Genomic DNA, 19,629 nt, shown 5'->3' on the forward strand with positions numbered 1-19,629 from the left:
TAGCAGCAGGTTTGGGGAGTTGTTACATAAGAGTGGACTAACCACTAGGACCTGGTTGTTATATTTTCATGTCTAAAAGATCAGTACTGCTTCAGACATGTTCAGACCTCTATATAAAAGTACATTGTAGCAGCAGGTTTGGGGAGTTGTTACATAAGAGTGGACTAACCACTGGGACCTGGTTGTTTATATTTTCATGTTTAAAAGATGCAAGCACTGCTTCAGACCTCTTTATTCAAGTACATTTGTAGCAGCAGGTTTTGGGAGTTGTTACATAAGAGTGGACTAACCACTAGGACCTGGTTGTTATATTTTCATGTCTAAAAGATCAGTACTGCTTCAGACCTCTATATTAAAGTACATTTGTAGCAGCAGGTTTGGGGAGTTGTTACATAAGAGTGGACTAACCACTGGGACCTGGTTGTTTATATTTTCATGTTTAAAAGATGCAAGCACTGCTTCAGACCTCTTTATTCAAGTACATTTGTAGCAGCAGGTTTGGGGAGTTGTTACATAAGAGTGGACTAACCACTAGCCTAAACGTGTTTATTCGGACGTATTCAAAAAATTAATGTGTGGCGGTTTCAACTTTCCGCTGTGTTCAGTTTCCGACTGACCAAATACGGTAGCATTATGTCATGCGATGCCTGCGCCCAACAAGCGAAAGAAGTCCATTTTTAGTGCCGTATTGAGTCATTCGTTACCCTCCGGTAGCTGTCATGGCGGCGTCCACGAGTCGAGTACAACTAGCGGCAAACGCGTGGATCGTATGAGTTGTTTTTCATGCAAGCAGAGTGTGACCCTGCCTAAAGTTGTACCCATGAATACATGTAAAGATGGGGCAAGAGATTATGTGACTACACATAAAAGAATCGTAATATACAATTTGGGGTCACCGCTGAGAGAACTACAGTACTCGCTAGGGTACTCGCGGCGGTATCTGACAGGTCACCCGGAAAACTGAACACGCCGGAAAGCTAAAACCGTTCGAACAACGTGCTGATATGTCCGACTACGTCACCCGGAAAACTAAATACGGCGGAAGACTGAAACCGCCACACCGTACTGAGCCCCGAAAAACTGAACACGGCGCAAGACTGAACCGGTTCATACTCCCTGCCTTTTCACTGCGCACACACTACGTGCAGTGACCCATTTTTTTCAAGTCCGCAGTGCGTAATCGGGTTACGAAAAATCAAACGCATTTGTTTCAAAATTAAAATTAGGTCGTACACACTAATCGGATGATTTCAAGTCTGAGATCGCGGTCCCACCAAAAACGCCCCAATTACATGTAGCGATCAAGCGTCCGAACTCGCAACCTGCTAGAGGGCAATAATGTAATGGCTACGGGTAGACTACTAAAATTCACGTTCACAGACTTGGAACCAAGTCTAGGGGGTGGGGTGCGTGCGTATCGTCCTGACGGACTGCGTGTGCGGATTGGGTGTGCGCGACTGTACATCGTCCTTGCAGACTGTGTGTGTTGATAGTTGAGGCATGTTGAGGTCATAATAGTAGGCTTGTCTTATACGTCCTTGATTTACCTCTATGTATTGTTGGGTGCGGGGTACACAGCTCCATGGTGCCTAGGAGGTGTAGAGAATTCTCTTTGAAAAGATAAACACAGTTGCAACAATGAGCCTGAACATACCTGTACGCTTTGTTGGAATTTCTATTCGGTCCCACCGCTCTGCCACGGCTGCTTGGTGGGCTAATCACAGCTATCACCGAGTATGGCAACCCAAAGCGCTCTCGACTGGGCACAATCACCGGGGCTACTCGTCGGTTTCTTCGGGCCGGTCTTGGGCCTTTTTTGCGCCACCAAGAAGTCCGTTTGAAGTACGGCAGGCTAAACTTGGGGTTAATGGCTTCTTGTCTTCATACGCTGCTCAAAACAAGGTGTTGAGTAGTCACATAAAGGTAACGTCTGTGATCGGGTATAGATTAAAAAAACTTTAAAAACACAACAACTTTTGGCTGTAATAATATAGCAAAAAAATCATTTAATTTCATTAACATGCATTCAAATTCACGCGTTTTCCCACAATCCTCTCAAACTAGGGTTTCTTTTTAGCTCTTAATGCATTCAATATTCGTTTTCATGCACACATGATTGCACTTTTCTCGTTCAGATTCGCTTTAGTCAGTTTATTTTATTTATAGGTTGTCAAGACTACACTTTGACCATTCTTAAGTTGAATTTCTACTACCTATTTGCAATTGATTCATTCAAATTAAAACCCATTGAAGCGAACATGATTTTGCTGCTGGTTCGAGTTTTCTTTTTCATTTGTGTGCAACGAATTTTAACTTATTTGCATTCAAATTAAAGATGAGTTATGGCTTTATGAGTCAACTGGGAATTACAGCTCCTTTACTTGCACTACAGCATAGTTGCCCTTAAGAGGTGTTTCCATGTACTTGACGTTATATTTACATCATTTGTTTTTTTTCTTAATTGAATTTTTTCTTCTTCTTGCTTTGTCACCCCTGTATCTGATAACTTTGAAATTAAAACTAACACCTCTGCTTTTAGCCTTGAGTTTTTACTGCACTGGTATTTATGTTGTTGTCTTTGTTTCTGCTAATGTCAGGAACATGCCAAATTAGAGGTTAACAAGTTTTTTAAGGAAACAAAAAGCTTAAAATTACAAGGGGTCGTTATAAAATTTATAAAACAAATTAATTTCAATGATGTCTTGCTCTGTATACCGACCACGGCAGCCATTGTTCATAAACCGTTTGGCTTAAAGTCAAACCATTGTAGAAATGAGTTTTCCCTGAAAGTATCTGCCTTTATATAGGCAACAACGAATGAGTATAAGCACATAACATAGAACATGAATTTGAATGAAAACATTTAGAAAAAGGTTGGCAATTAATGAAATTGAATGGTTGACCAGCTCTTCCTGCTGGCTTTAACGAAATTGACTGAGTCTTGCGGCCTGATGAAATTGAAAGATTTTGTTTGACCAGTGAATGCTTAACTGTTGAACTTGAATAACTCTTGAATGCTGATTCAAAGTGCAGTCAATTTCAATACTAAAATGAATGAGCTAGGAGTTAAAATGGATGGAGTTTTGTTTAAATTGACCGGGAAAACCTTACCTATAATAAAGACATTTATAACTCGCAAAAACATATCCCCCAAAGGGGTGCTCAAGGCGCGCTAACAGGAAGACCAAATATTCAAAATGGCGTGTCATGTGTTTTCAATTTTGGTCTTGAAACTGTCAACAGTCCCACATGTCTTTACAGATAGATAACTGGACGAATGGAGACCAGAGCGCGATATTGAAACCTTTTATTATTATTTTTTTATCTTTCTGGAACTAAGAGGCTTTATCACATAAAATGCCCAAAATGATTTGTTTTGTTAGCTGTAGTAGATAGTGTGTTTTATTGTTTTTACGTTATGGCCACAGTAAAATTGACAAGTTTATACAAATTATAGTTTACAATACATACACAAATAGTTTACATCTGAAAAATAAACAGTATATCGCAATTGAAGGCTACATTGAACGATAAAGTGACATAAACAAACCACCAACAAAACACACGAACGAAAGCAGCTACCCAATAGTATTAAAGCCATTATACACTTTCGGCACAGAAAAAAAAGTTCACAGATTTACAAATAACTTACAGGGTTTACAGAAGGTAATGGTGAAAGACTTCTCTTGAAACATTATTCCATGAAATGCTTTACTTTTCGAGAAAACATTAAAACAATTATCAATTCTCGTTGTCGAGAATTACGAATTTATTTTAAATACATGTCACGGCGAAACGTGCGGAAACAAGGGTGGGTTTCCCCCGTTATTTTCATCCGACTCCGATTACCGATTGAGCCTAAATTTTCACAGGTTTGTTATTTTTTATATCAGTTGTGATACACGAGGTGTGGGCCTTGGACAATACTGTTTACCGAAAGTGTCCAATGGCTTTAAATGCCACTCGATAAGTGCACGAGAGTATGAAGTCTGAAATCACCACAGTCCCTCGATTCTATTCAATTCAATTTGAACTGAATTGAATTCAACAGAAAAGACCTCCTAACCCTACCCAGGCACGTTTTTCATGCTTCACGTATTATTATGTAGGACCAGATGATGGTTCGAGCAAAGGAAGCTTATTCATTGAGCTGTTATTTAAAACTTTATTTATACGCCGGTGTCGCATGTAATTATGTCCTCTATGCAATACTATCCCGAATACATTATTGCATATGCAATAATGTGCGCCGGACGGTTTTGCATATGCAATCGTGTCCGCCTGGACGCTGCTGCATATTGCAATTGTGTCCGCCCGGACACATTTGCATATGCAGTTGTGTCCGCCCCGGTGCAAAACCGTCGTTGCAGTAAATTAAACGCCCTTATAAATCATTGTGAGAAACAGCTCCCTCTGAAGTGACGTAGTTTTTGAGACAAAGAAGTAATTTGTCACCGTCCTTGCAGTAAATTAAACGCCCTTGGTCGACGGAACACGTTCGCCATTTTTTTATACAATCTATAAGTGCATGTCATGAATGACGTGGGAAATGTTCGGCCATCCGCTACAATCATAAAATACATGAATATTCATGCTACACGTAGGTTCAGTGCATGCACGCTCGCTTACGCGAACAGTCACGTACATGTGCGCCGGACGGTTTTTGCATAGCCCCGGACACGATTGCATAATATGCAAAAGTCTCCGGAGCGGACAGTATTGCATGGCGGACACAATTGCATCTGCCACTGGTCCTTCTAGGAATAACATTTGTTTATACCTTCCCCTTCCTCCAACAAGACACCACCAATCATTCTTGGCTCAATCTTTTTTTTGTTTATAGCTCCATGGCTCAATGCACGCGCTTGCTCAATAACCTAGACTTGATTCTAAGTCTGCGATCGTGGCTGTAAGTCTACCCGATCGATAGCCGATACACTGTTGCCTGAAATAGCGCCATTTAGAGTGATATTTTTCGATAACCACTGTACTTCGAGTGATTTTTTTTCTGCAAATGAATTAAAAACAATATCCAAAGCTGATGTACTTTTTACCACGTAAAGTCTTTATTGACATCGATTTTTAGAGAAATTTCCAAACGTATATACGGACCCTTAAAGTTTCCTGCAGCCGATTTCACGAAACGCTAGGATTAATCCTATCTCGAGTTAGGACGAGTAACCCGTCCTACTTTAGGATGGGTTAAATGCGTCCTAACGTCTATGGATACGGAACTTAACTCGTCCGTAGTCCTAATATTAAGTTTGGAAGAGTTTGGTGAAATCGACGGCAGTACACTATCAACCGTGAGTTCGAAAAGAAACCTTAAAAACAAACAACAACAAACAAGAGAACGAACAACACAAACAGGCAGGGCCCGGCACATATCATTATGACATGGCAAAACGTATTCCACAATAATAGCATTAACTGTTTTGTTTATCATCGTTTTATGACAGCAATGGGGGTCAGCTGGTTGTCGTGAGTGGCGCAAAGTCTAAGTTTACACCAAAAAACAAATGCACTCAAATTTAGTTGGTCGCCGAGAGCACGATCTTATCTAGTTTCCAGACCTCTGGACCCCCCCCCCCCTTAAAAAAAACATCGCCCGGACAAAGGTCAAAATGAATAACTTCGCAAAACTGAACGAACGCACTTTAGGGCTATTGTACCATTATCACATGCCCTGACCCCCCCCCCCCCCAAAAAAAAAAAAAAAGAAGAAGAAGAAAAAAAAAAAAAAAAAAAAAAACAACACAAAACCCCCAAAACCCAAATTAGAACATGTTAGTCATTTTGTGTTTCAACTTTTTCGTTCCCGAACTAAGGTCTGTAGCGTGAGTCTATAAGTTTTGGGTGAGTGCTGTATAAAACATTTCAAATTAAACCAATGACTAAATTTTGGCAACTAAAAAAATATCAAATTCTATTCATAAAAACCTCAGATAGTTTCGCTATTCCTATTGGTGGAGAGAACGTCACGTGGGTGTGTATTAAACCTTTGTTTATGAACAGTAAAAAGTGTTGAAACATGTGCGTGACACGCAAACTTGCACATGTGCTTAAAAGACAGTTTCTTCATTCCTATTGGTTGGAAGCAACGGCTAAAAAACAGTAAGTGCCACGTACATCACGGGATACGTGCGACGCGCACATCATTCCCTTATAAGGAGTTGTTTACCCGAGGGCGGCGGAGGGCCTAACCATTTTATAGCTGGAGGGGTGTTGTGTTGAAAGAAATCATTGAAAAATTATAGTTTTTGCATTATTTTATTATTTGAGCAAAATTGTTGTTGATGTTTTTTGACCGAAAATGTATTTATGAATGGGAATCAAAGTGAAATGAAAAATTTGTCTCCCATAAATGGCCGACCGTGTTAGTCGACGATGTAAACTAAAACCGTGCAATTTTGAGGCATGTATGTGTGGATCATTGTATTCTACTTTTAATACATCTTTCTACCCATTTTGCACTTGATAATAAACGTTTACAGACGCTTTTCAAAGGGGGGGACCAACTCGACCGATCCAATGCATTGTGTTCCTTTAAAATGCAGTGGTAATTACTCAAAATATTGTACAGCATAAAACCTCAATTGGTTACGAGTAATGGGATAGTATAAGACATTGTGAGAAATGGCTCCCTCTGAAGTGACGTATTTAAAAAAATAAATTGATTTTCCACGAATTTGATTTTGAGACCTCAGATTTAGAATTTTAGGTCTCGAAATCAAGCATCCGAAAGCACACAAATTCGTGTGTCAAGTTTTTTTTTCTTTCATAGTTATCTCGCAACTTCGACGACCAATTGAGCTCAAGTTTCCACAGGTATGTTATTTTGTGCATATAATGTTGAGATACACCAACTTTGAAGGCTAGTCTTTGACAATTACCAGTAGAGTCCACTGCCGGATATGCGATTTTTTTTAAATTATAAACGTTAAGTAATAAATTACACAGGAAACTGAGTGGGTAAAGAGGATTGAAACTTTGCATGGTTGAAATTTAACTAAAAAGTGGTTTGCGGATCCCTGTTGGTTCTTAAAAAGAACCGGTGGTTAACAACTCACCGTTTCGATCACTATGCTCTGATCGTCTTCAGTAAAAGTGTTGTAAATAGTTTTGGGTTTTGTGTTCTCGTTGACTCACAGGTCGAAGCCTTGTCAAAAGATGACACCCGCGGCGTCGTAGCGGTAACCTGGTCCGACGGTGAGAATCAAGACTACCCATTTATCTGGCTCCGGGACAACTGCCTCTGCAGCCAGTGCTACCACTCCGAATCACAGTGCCGTCTCTCATTCAGCGATCTTGATATAACCGCCTGCCCGGAATCGGTCGGAACCATCGATGGTGGAGATACTGTGCGAATAACGTGGAACCAACACCACCACACGGATCTTAACTCCGTATGGCTCCGTACGTTCCGTTTCGACCAGGAACAGTTGGATGACATCAGCTCGCCCGTTCAGAAGCTATGGAGCGCCGAAGTGGCGACTACTTTACCGGTGTTTGAATTTGACAAAGTCCTCACTGATGACATGGTTTTGTTTGAGTTCCTGAAGGCGTTCAATGAAGTGGGCATAGCCAAGGTGGATGGGGTCCCTACAAAGACGAAACAAATTCCAGTCCTTGCCAAAAGAGTTGGACCGATGGTGGACACAAGCTTCGGGTAGGTTTTGCATTCTAGCAAGTATTGTCTGATTTCAACGAGAGTAAATTAATTGTGACTGGGTTTTGACTACAGAATGTTCACACATTAACCTTCATTTCAATCGTTTCTGAACTACCCAACACACACATGCAATCCTATAAATCCAGTTTGTGGGGTCCTGCTGTTGTTGTTATTACTATTCCCGTTTCTTAAGAATTCCCTTGTGGGATACATTGTGCACTGTGTAAATTACCCCACAAGAGGACTCTCGAAAGCTCACAAAACTTAATCTCTTCCCCTTGGTCTAAAAAATGCGCAGTTGCGTTAGTACAATGTTACCGAACTCCACCTGGTGGTTGCATTATTACAATGTAATACCAAACTCCACCTGGTGGTTGAGGGCGCCCTTGCCCCTTTCATTACCGCGGATGCATCTTTCGTCTATGTCATCTGTCTCAATATCAGGGTTATAAAATGGGTACCTGTGAGAGTAGAGATTGATAATGTGTATATAAGATCCTTTCGAGCGCCACAGTTGCCCAGGGTCCAATTTCGCACAAAAAGGAGCTTAGCACAACCAATTGTTGCTTACCAGATTAAGGTTACCAGTAAAACTATATACCATGCCACATGTACAATTTGTGACTGCAGTATTCTGTTTCTTTCTGCTTAGCAGAAAATTATTCAGCCACATTTTTTGCTTAAGTAGCTTTATGAAATTGGGCCCAGGTTGTATACTTTCTAATTTAAAGTCATTGTACACTTTCGGTAAACAGTATTGTCCAAGTCCCACACTTCGTGTATCACAACTTATATATAAAATAACAATCCTGTGGAAATTTAGGCTCAATCGGACATCGGAGTCGGGAGAAAATAACGGGAAAACCCACTCCTGTTTTCGCGCGTTTCGCCGTGTCATGACATGTGTTTATAACAAATCCTTAATTCTCGTTAACGAGAATTTATATTGTTTTACCGTTTTCTCAAAAAGTAAAGCATTTCATGGACTAATATTTCAAGAGAAGTCTTCCACCATTACCTTCTATAAACCCTGTAAATTATTTGTAAATCTGTGAACTTTTTTTTTTTTCTGTACCGAAAGGGTCCAATGGCTTTAAAGACGCTGGACACTTTCGGTAATTGTCAAAGACAAGTCTTCTCACTTGGTGTATCTCAACATGCATAAACTAACAAACCTGTGAAATCAAAGTTGCGAGACAACAGTTATAGAAAAAACACTCTTGTCACACGAAGTTGTGTGTTTTCAGATGCTTGATTTCGAGACCTCAAATTCTAAACTTGAGGTCTCGAAATCAAATTCGTGGAAAATTACTTTCGTGACAAAACTATGCTACTTCAGAGGGAGCAGTTTCTCACAATGTATTATACTATCAACCTTTTCCCGTAACTCATTACCAAGTAAGGTTTTATGCTAATAATTATTTTGAGTAATTACCAATAGTGTACACTGCCTTTAAAGTGCATTTATTTTGTGCTGTGCGCTGTATAAGAATTTGTTGTAATTTATTAGGATGATTCAACCTCTGAAACAAGGCGGCTACCAAGAGGAGAACCTTGAGACGGAGCGTGCCCTCTCCTACACCAACCTCGGGCTGCAGCTACACACGGATATGAGCTGTCTCAGTGAACCGCCAGCCGTACGTACATTCATCCTATCTTTTGCCCGCATTTTATACATCTTATGCAATGACGTCACCATACCGCCATCTTGATTGATAAAACGACGTGGTATCTTTCATCGCCGGCCTTCAACCTCTAGGACCCTGGTTCAATCTCACTTGAGACACCGGGGATTAGGTTTCCAGCCCCTACCTATAGACTTGATTCAAGTCCTGTTCTTTTGTCAGAGGTCCCCTTAAGCATATCGCGCCAACTATACGCAAACAAGCCGTATAGCAGTGTGCGCTTGCCGTCAAAAACATGTGGCCCCGAGAGCAAGTTGGGGAATGCATGCAGAGTACATCACAATAGTTTTATGGCGATGGTATTGGATTCATTGGACTTGAGTCAAGTTTAAGCCCCATCTGGTTCCTCAATAATATTTCTCTTGGTGCTGCCCCCAGCGTGATTTGAACCGGATCCGGGGGTTCTAGAGGTGGAAGGCGAGGAAATAAACCACTTCACCAACCAACCCGACCACTAACGCTATTGTGCCTTACAGCAAATTCCAATATTGCCTCTTGTGGAGGGCTTTTAAATTTGTTTTTCTCAATCGCTTAAAAAAGGGAACTCCTACAGCAAGTGTTAAGAACAAGTTTGAAGGATGACATTTCTGTTTTCAAAAGAAAAAAATTGCTGCCTGACAGACTGATGACTTTGTTTTCAACCGTAGATGGCGTTTTTCCATTGCATCAAAGCGTCTGATGACGATGGTGGTTACAGTCAGTTCTCAGACGGCTTCAAGGCTGCTGATTTGTTGAGGCAAAAGGACCCTGAGGCGTTTCAAATGCTGTGCACCAATCAGCAAGTGTTTCGACTCGTGGGGGAGGAGCCTCATGTAGGGGGATTCGACCACCACGCATATCACACTCCAATTAAGTAAGTAGCATAGATGCAGAGGGCTATGTTTTTCCCATTTGACTTTTTCTTCCGTTGCCAGCTAGGTAACCCCGCGGTGCTCACTCGGGTGAGCCCCTGACAAGAGCTAAACGAACGACCAGTGAGCCCCTGACAAGAGCTAAACGAACGACCACTCACCGCTTTCGGAGTGAGGTCATGCACCTGGGGCCAGCCCACAAGTGACCCAGTCCACAAGCAGGGCACTGAGGGCTGACCCGGGTGAGCCCGTTGAATTACGTCAAAAGCTATTCGAACGCACCGGGCAGACCGAGGATGACCCAGGGAGGGAAGCTAAACAAACGCACCCTATGTTGTAGCACTGTGTCGGCCATATTATCTCAAAAAGGCTTAATTATGAACAGGAGCAGAACGTAAGGCACCTGTTACTACGGGTTACCTATTATATATCATGTTTTGGCTATGACTTGAATCCCTACTCAATTTGAATGAAGAAGTATGGAATGTACTTGTAGAGGTCTCAGCTCCTTACGTCGTCAAGTTATATAAGGTGAAAATCACAGAGAAGTGTTTTCCAGAGAGTTGCGTAAATCCGTTGTAGGCCTACGTTTAATGTTTGTCTCACTCAAACAACTTTGGTGGAAAGCTTATTTCAACCATCATTACCTTTAAACCGTGTAAGTTGAATGTAAATCTGTGGTCGTTCTAGTTTTGTGAATTATGATCATCTTGACTATTGTAAATAATTGGGTGAACATAATAATGATTTTTCCTCTACAGGTTAGACCACGAGGGCCAGCTAAAGAGTATCTGCTACAGTACACATGCCGGCTTCCGTCAATGCGCATGCTGTTAACAAAGTGAACGCCATGTTTAGCGCCCTCCAGAAGTTTCACAACTTCATCAACAGTCCAGAAAATGTGTTCAACGTCAAACTCAAGAGTGGTAAGTGATCTTTTCAATATCATATTACAAACTTGTTTTTATCTTTTGGGGAGTTACATATTATGTGATTCAGCATGGATTGAACGTTGTTGGTGCGGTCAAAACTCAGTTTATTAGAAGAAAACCGGTTCAGAATTGACCCTTATTCCGGGTCACTAATGACCTGATGGATCAGGCTGACTCACTTCTATGACAGGCTGAACCGGGAAATTGTTAAAATTGTTTTGACTCAGATTGATATAGTTACACTCTTAAAAAAAGTGACATAATTTGCCACAATCGGCGCCCTCTTTATGAGTCAGGCTGGCCAAGAATTAGACCATAGACTGACCCAGAAGTAGTTAAAACGTGGGGGGGGGGAGGGGGGGGGGGTGGCATGGATTGTGCGTCAGTTTGATGTAGTTTCACGTAATTTTAAGACACAGAGTCCGGGTAATTTTGGCCATAATTGAGTCATCAGAATGATAGTTAATTCTGACCAGGAGATTTCAGAATGTAGGGAGGGAGTAGTAGACAGTTACGTCTTTGTTTGACTACAGTGTTGATTATACTATTTATTAAGCCATTTGCGAGTTACATTTTGAATGCAGTCTGATACAATGACTTAATTGCTTAGCCACAATGTACTGCTTACTTAATTCTGAATTCCTCAGACTAACGAGAAAGTTGCTATGTCAAATGGTTCGGGGCAAGCTTTTGTATAGCAACCTTTTAAGAGCAAACCCTGGTACCACTCTGCCATACAAATCCATTCAGAATTGTGTATGGTGTCCAACGTCTCAGCCGTCTAAGCCAATGCTTGCCCCAAATTATGTGACACAGCAACTGTCTTGATAGTTTGAGGAATTCAAATTTAAGTGGTAACTTGTGATCATGCACGTCATTGTACAAGTCAAATCTAACACGCACAAATGACTTATTGAAGTGCAGGACATAGTTTGTGATAAGCTTTATTTTGTGCGCTGTGCGTGACTTTAGGTGAAATGATGGTCGTGAACAATCACCGAGTACTCCACGGACGTACGGCGTTCGACGTCACCAGCGAGCGCCACCTAGAGTTGGGATACGTCCAGATGGACCACGTGACCTCGCGCATGCGTGTTCTACAAACGAAGATGCAGAGTTAATTACGTGGGTTTCACGATGTGGAAAAAATGAAATCCAATTCTTCCCGTACAGATTTTTAGGCATAATTGAACTACAAAATGCCATTTATATTTTTATATACAGTTATGACAAATAATTATTTGAAACGTATTTACAGAGGTGGAAAATTAATATTGGTGGTTTTATATAAACATGGCTATAAAATCAGCTTTAAAGCCATTACACACTTTCGGTACAGAAAAAAAAAGTTCACAGATTTTCAAATAATATACAGGGTTTACAGAAGGTACTGGTGAAAGACTTCTCTTGAAATATTGTTCCATGAAATGCTTTACTTTTTGAGAAAACATTAAAACAATATCAATTCTCGATAGCGAGAATTACGGATTTATTTTAAACACATGCCATGACACGGCGAAACGCGCGGAAACAAGAGTGGGGTTTCCCGTTATTTTCTCCCGACTCCGATGACCGATTGAGCCTAAATTTCCACAGGATTGTTATTTTATATAGAAGTTGTGATACACGAAGTGTGGGCCTTGGACATTACTGTTTACCGAAAGTGTCCACTGGCTTTAAAGGAAAGTATGCGTGCGGTAATCACTCAATAATGGTAACAAACACTTACTTGTGTACTATAGGCTACAGCAGTTGTGGATAGTTTAAAGCATTATTTGAGAATCATTTTACTCCTAACTAATAACTTTATAACCTACTTATTTTATATCATAATCTAGTTACTTCGTAAGTTGTCGCAATACTCTTCTAATGGGAGACTTTACAAAAGCTCTGCCACTAGAGGGCAGCAGACCTACCAGGTAAGGGTGCACAACTCCTATACCAAACAATGGTAAATGCTAAAAATTCAAAAATTCTCAAAAAATATTTAGAAGTCTCTCAGCCTCTTGAAAACTAAATCAGATACATTGTCAGACACTAAACTTCAGATTTCTTCTCAATTTTTTTGTAGGTCAGCATTTTGAAATTTTTGCTAATTACCCTAGAAGAAACACTCCCAAAACCTCATGCACACCGCTTGTTATCCTTGGGGAACTCGTGTCCAGTACGTCCTGTTCCAGAACAGTGCGGTTTATGCTGGCATTGTGTTATGAAAAACAAAATACAGTTTGGCTAAATCAAAATACAAATCAAAAACACGCAAAACACATGGTATTTGCTGTCAGTGACCGTCACTCATGCTTCTCCTATTCCTAAGTTGTTGACATTACCTGGTGAAGAGCGCCCTCTCTTGGTGAATGGCAGATAGTGTAAAGTTCCATTAGCTCTGTGTGTAGGCTACCCGGAGGAACCCCCTTCTACTTCCCGCCTACCTTCTTAGCTTTAGCAGGTTTATGCAACTTTGATGTTCTACCTAACAATGTTTTTTTTTAGATAGCTTGTTTTAAAGGCACACGTTGCCTTGGATCGGACGAGTTGGTCCTTGAAAAGCGTTCATAACCGTTTGTTATAAAATGCATATGATTAGAAAGATATCTTAAAAGTAGAATATAATGATCCACACAAGTATCACTCGAAATTGCGTGGTTTTCCTTTTACCTCGTCGACTAACACGGTCGGCCATTTATGGGAGTCAAAATGTTGACTCCCATAAATGGCCGATCGTGTTAGTTCGCAAAGTAAAAGGAAAACCGCGCAATTTCGAGGCAAATTTGTGTGGAACATTGTATTCTACCTTTAAAACATCTTTCTATACCATATGCATTTTATAACAAACGGTTACAAACGCTTTTCAAAGACCAAATCGACCGATCCAAGGCAACGTGTTCCTTTAATAGTGGGCCTAAAATTATTCCTTGTTAATATAAGTATATTCAGTTTTTTTTGCGGTATTTACTTGAATTTTTAATGAAATTTTTTAGCCAATGGAAGCTTGTATCTGTTATGGTGCAGACAAATAAAATACTTTATTATCTCATCGTATGCCATTGATCTCCAAATCTATATCATTTAATAAGCTTGGGTCAACCTCCTCCCCAAATGCGCTGCGCGATCCGCCAATCCACCCGCACTAGTGTTACCATACTTTGGGAATAATGATTCGCTGAATTACAAACAAAGTGCAGACCAATGAGAACGGTTTTTGTCCCGCTCGACAAGCAGGGTATAATACTTGGGGCTTGCAACCAGGGTCCAATTTCATGGCTCCGATTACCACGGAATTCTGCGCATACGTTTCATATTGTGTGTTACAAGGGTTCCGTAAGCGCATAATTCTGTGGTTAGCAGAGCCATGAAATTGGGCCCTAGAACTGTTTTGTACATACCATGGAGGTAGAAACATATAGAGCTCAAGCACGTTCGGAAACCATGCGGAAACGGATAAGTTCTACAGAGTTTCTTACTTTATTACGCTGCCTTTAGTTTACCAAAAAGGTATTTATGAATGGGAATAAAAGGGTAGCTACTAGTTCATTCACGGCCGTTTAAAACCTCAGGGGTCGAATTGCCGTGTGAAAAAGGCCCTCGCCTTCGGTTTGGGCCTTTACCACACGGCAATTCAACCCTGCCGGTTTTTAAACGACCGTGAAACAACTAGTCGCTACCCTTTTATTCCGTTATTTATGACCAACGTCGGTTCAATGCCGGCATGGTGCACCGCTACACAACCAGTATTGATCCAGAAAAAAGTTTTATATACAATTTTGCCAAATTAATTCTGTGCAGCTACAAAACCAGTATTGGACCAGAAAAGGTTTCCCGTACCATTTTGCCCAAAATAAAGGTATTGACCCAGAATATTTTTATGCCATTTTGTTGCCAAGTGTGTCAAAGTGTGCAGCTACACAACTAGTATTCGCCGAAACAGAGGTTTTCTACCATTTTGCCAAAATGGTGTGCCGCTACAAAACCAGTATACAAGATGACGTTTTTGTCCTTGTGCCCTTTTGTGCCTTTGTTAATTTTATTGTCTGGATCGCCTTTAGATAGTGATTATTTTCGCTTTTTGGTTATCCGCAGGCTTGGTCTCTGTGTAGTCTTACTTTTTATTGGCTAATCTTTGTATGTACTGTTTGCCTGGAAATAAATAAATAAATGTCAGAAAGTAAACCTTTCATTATCAGACGAAAGTTCATCCAGTATTTTAACCTGCAGTTTTTCATTAGTCTCATTAACGGCAAACAATTCACCAACCAAAAGACCCATTGTTATGCACAACATTGTTAATTACCTGACGTTTCGACCCTTGCAGAATTCTTCTCAAACTCAACAAACATGAACAGCTAAGTGTAACGTAAGCAGGCGTTTCCATTCGATTTCAAAATTCCTGTGTCATCTAGCTGATTTGTAATTTGATTTACGATAGTTGCAGTTTTGCACAATATATTAAAATGTGCCTGGAGGTTAAATAATTGATAAGGAAAAAAGAAGCAAATTATATAAAAGGAATAACATGCAGGTTTGTTTACCTGGCGGTATCGGCAATTTTTAGAAACCGAATACTGTTAATGTATTTTTATTTCGTGCTAATTCTATACCTCCATTATTATTATTTTTATTGGTTTTTACATAAAATTTTTAATAAGTTTTTTAAATTAACTTATTTTTTACCGCAGTATTCTTCATTTATTTTTTGTTTTATATCATGGACAATAATACACTTTATTTTAAAGTACTTTTTGTTATTGCAAAGTACTTTCATATAAGTTTAATTTATTTGGTATATTGATTGCATTTTTTAATCTTTTAATCTATTTTTATTTTATCCTGATACGATGGCGACACTCCTCATCGCATAAGTTAAAAGAACTGTACAGAATCGTGAAGTTTTTTTGCTTTGAAACAGTTGCTGGCAGTGTTAGCCAGCAAACATGTATTGGCCCGATACTGCGAGTACCGTTTTAGTACAGCGTGTTGTATTGGCCCGTTATACTGGTTGCGTGTTGGCTCATTTACAATATTTGCACATTCAGTACATTTACCATAACCCACCCAGTACAGGGGTGGATTTCACAAAGGTAGTCCTAACTTAGGACTAGTCCTAGGCAATGCTAAGAGATAGCACTGGTCCTAAGTTAGGACCAGTAACTCATCCTAACTTAGGACTGGTCCTATCTCTTAGCATTGCCTAGGACTACCTTTGTGGAATGCACCCCAGGCCCCTTACGTTATGCCGATGCTGGCCCTTCTCGGGCCATCGGTAAAATCAAAGTCTTATATAGCGCACGTATCTACCAAACAGGTACTCAAGCAATGAGTATATATATACAAACTTTCAGAAAGATAGGTATTGCAGTGATGAATGTTGAGACCAAATTAGTTAGCACCTTATAAGGGTTTACAAGGTGCTACGGCGCATACAGCAGCCACAACCAGGAAACACCGGGGCGAACCCCTTCTCTTTTCGATAAGCGCACTGGGTTCTTTTACATGCGTTATACAACACATGGGTCAACGGCTTAACGTCCCATCCGAAGGACAAAGCAATGGTTAAGTGCCTTGCTTAAGAACACAAGTGTCACAGCTGGGGATTCGAACCCACACTCTGCTGATCAGAAACACCAGAGTTTGAATTCGGTGCTCTTAACCGCTCGGCCACGACACTTCCAGTATGTCACTATTGGCCCAGAATTGGCCCAGAATTGGCCCGTTATCTGGCCAGATATAGCTCACTGCTGGCAGAAGGTTGGCCCAATGCTCTTTGCACATTGGCATTTATCACGTGACCCAGTACAGGCCCGATAACGCTCGTGTCGATGCTGGCACTTATGTATCGGGCCATTAGCATGCCACTATTGGCCCAGAATTGGCCAGCTTAAGGCCAAATAATGGCCACAGCTGGCAGAAGGTTAAATCGACTTGGTGAGATAATTTATGTCAGCAAGTCGACTTATTATTGTATTAAAAACGACGTGTTAGATATTCTAAGTCGACTTGATGAGATAATTTATGTCGGTAACTCGATATGTGGGATGGCACTCATGGAGCTCCGTAGAAATGTACAAAGGGTTATTAAGTCAACATAATAATTATTTGGAAGCAAACGCTACACTCCAACCCCAGTGTACTTGCTAAATAATTTTTACCCTTGACTTTGAGTCAAATTTTTATCCTTGACTTTGAGTCAAACTATTAGGCCTACATCCTGTCATGTTAAATATTTGGCATTAATGTGACTTAAAAGATTTGTTTTCTCGGAAACTATAGTATACGTCACTGAGTGTGTCTGTCTATAATGTCATTTTTATCTGTCTGTGTATTGTTACACAATTTTTAGTGTTATTTGTCTGTACTGATAAATCAAGGCCAGTTTTAATTTCCCCAGTGTGGGATAACAAAGTTATTATCTTATCACATCCTAGATTATCTTAGATTAAAGGAACACATTGCCTTGGGTCAGATGAGTTGGTCTATAAAAAGCGTTTGTAACCGTTTGTTATAAAATGCATATGGTTGGAAAGATGTTTTAAAATTAGAATACAATGATCCACACAAGTTTGCCTCGAAATTGCGTGGTTTCCCTTTTAATTTGCGAACTAACACGGTCGGTCATTTATGGGAGTCAAAAATTTGACTCCAATTAATGGCCGACCGTGTTTGTCGACGAGGTAAAAGGAAAACCACGCAATTTTGAGTGATACTAATGTGTGGATAATTATATTCTACTTTTAAAATACATATCTAACCCTATGCATTTCATAACAAACGGTTTCAAACACTTTCCATTGAGACCAACTCGTCCGATCCAAGGCAACGTGTTCCTTTAAAGTCACCTGGAAATAGATTTGTTTTTCTTTCAAACATATGCTTACGAACAATAACACAATTTTTTTAGTAATTGTTTGTCACGATTTATATGTTTAAAAAAAATATAAAGTTGTTTTTGGGGGCTGACTCCGCCTACCCCTTATGTGACGTCAATCGAGGCATACTTTGCCTGCAATGCATATAGTAAACACACGTGCAAAGTACATGTACGTCCAAGTCGTGAGTTGGTACATTTCATAAAGTGTTTTTCTGCATTCAGCAGCAATACATCTGGTCGGCATTGCCGGAAAAAAACAAATTTTGTTTTTGAAACGTACAAACTCACGACTTGGTCCGTACATGTACTTTGCAATATTGTGTTTACTCTACGCATTACAGGCAAAGTCTGCCTCGATTGACGTCACGAACAGCGCCCTCTCGGGTCGGGGTCTACTCTTAAATTTGTAAATAACATAAGAACTGATTTTTTTAAAACCTTAGTTTACTGTTTATTCACATTCTACTCATCAAAACACATATATTAGTGACAAAAGCTTTATTTTGAAAAAATACCACTTCCCGGTGGCTTTAAGGAACTACATATAGATAAGTGGGTTGGTAAAAACGAAGCTGATGTATTGTTTTTGCCTCTTTCTATAAAGGGGTTTTGATACCTTTGTTTTTTGGCCATAACATGAATCCCTACTACACTGTGAATGAAGATGTATGTACAATAATATACCAGGGGTGGATTTCACAAAGAGTTAGGACTAGTCTTATCTCGAGTTAGGACCAGTTACTCGTCCTAACTTAGGAGTATCCATGCAATTTGTATATCTCCTAGGACTAGTCCTAAGTTAGGACTAGTCCTAACTCTTTGTGAAATCGACCCCAGGGGTGGATTTCACAAAGGTAGTCCTAACTTAGGACTAGTCCTAGGCAATGCTTAGAGATAGGACCAGTCCTAAGTTAGGATGAGTTACTGGTCCTAACTTAGGACCAGTCCTATCTCTTAGCATTGCTTAGGACTAGTCCTAAGTTAGAACTACCTTTGTGAAATCCACTCCTGTTATATCAGTTTCAGCTTCATTAGTTGTCAAGTTGTTGTTTTTTTGAAAAAGGAAAATCACAGAGTGATTGTTTCAGGAGAGTCGCGTATAGTATTATTTTGTTAGCAGTACTACGTTGTACATTCTTAAATAATTTTCGGGGGGGGGGGGCACCGAATCTCCGAGGGACAACCTCCTAGCTGCAACCCCGTCCCGTATTACTCGGCGCCCTCTTCAGTTGAAACCAGTTCATGTGTTCCTGCGCACCGACACACAAAAGAAGAGTGCCTTTAATTTCCGCACTTCTGCGTTTTCACTGCGTACGCAGCGTGCGGACCCGTTATCAAAGTCCACAGTGCGTATGAAGCGAAGTGCGTAACCGGATTGCGCATTATTATAATGCGTAGGTATACAGAAAAAAATGGAATGAGGTCTTGCACACTATCGGATGCGTAGTCGGACGGTACAATAAGTCAGAGAATGATGGCTAGAAATTGATCAGAAAAGATGACTAGACAAACGTGCGCCTTCTTTTTAGGATACCGAGTTTTGTAAAAAGGGAAGTGACGTCATGAAAAGATAATTGGAAAATCTGAGATATTTTTTTTGGACGGAAGGCAATAATAATGTGAC

General features: G+C 40.3%; 1 pseudogene; it reads left to right on the top strand.

The window, feature by feature from the left end:
* Positions 1-1,523: 1,523 nt before the first annotated feature.
* Positions 1,524-13,089, top strand: LOC139946386 (gamma-butyrobetaine dioxygenase-like; annotated as a pseudogene).
* The last annotated feature ends 6,540 nt before the right edge of the window (positions 13,090-19,629 follow it).

Source organism: Asterias amurensis, chromosome 13 (assembly GCF_032118995.1).
Source record: "Asterias amurensis chromosome 13, ASM3211899v1".
NCBI lineage: Eukaryota > Metazoa > Echinodermata > Asteroidea > Forcipulatida > Asteriidae > Asterias > Asterias amurensis.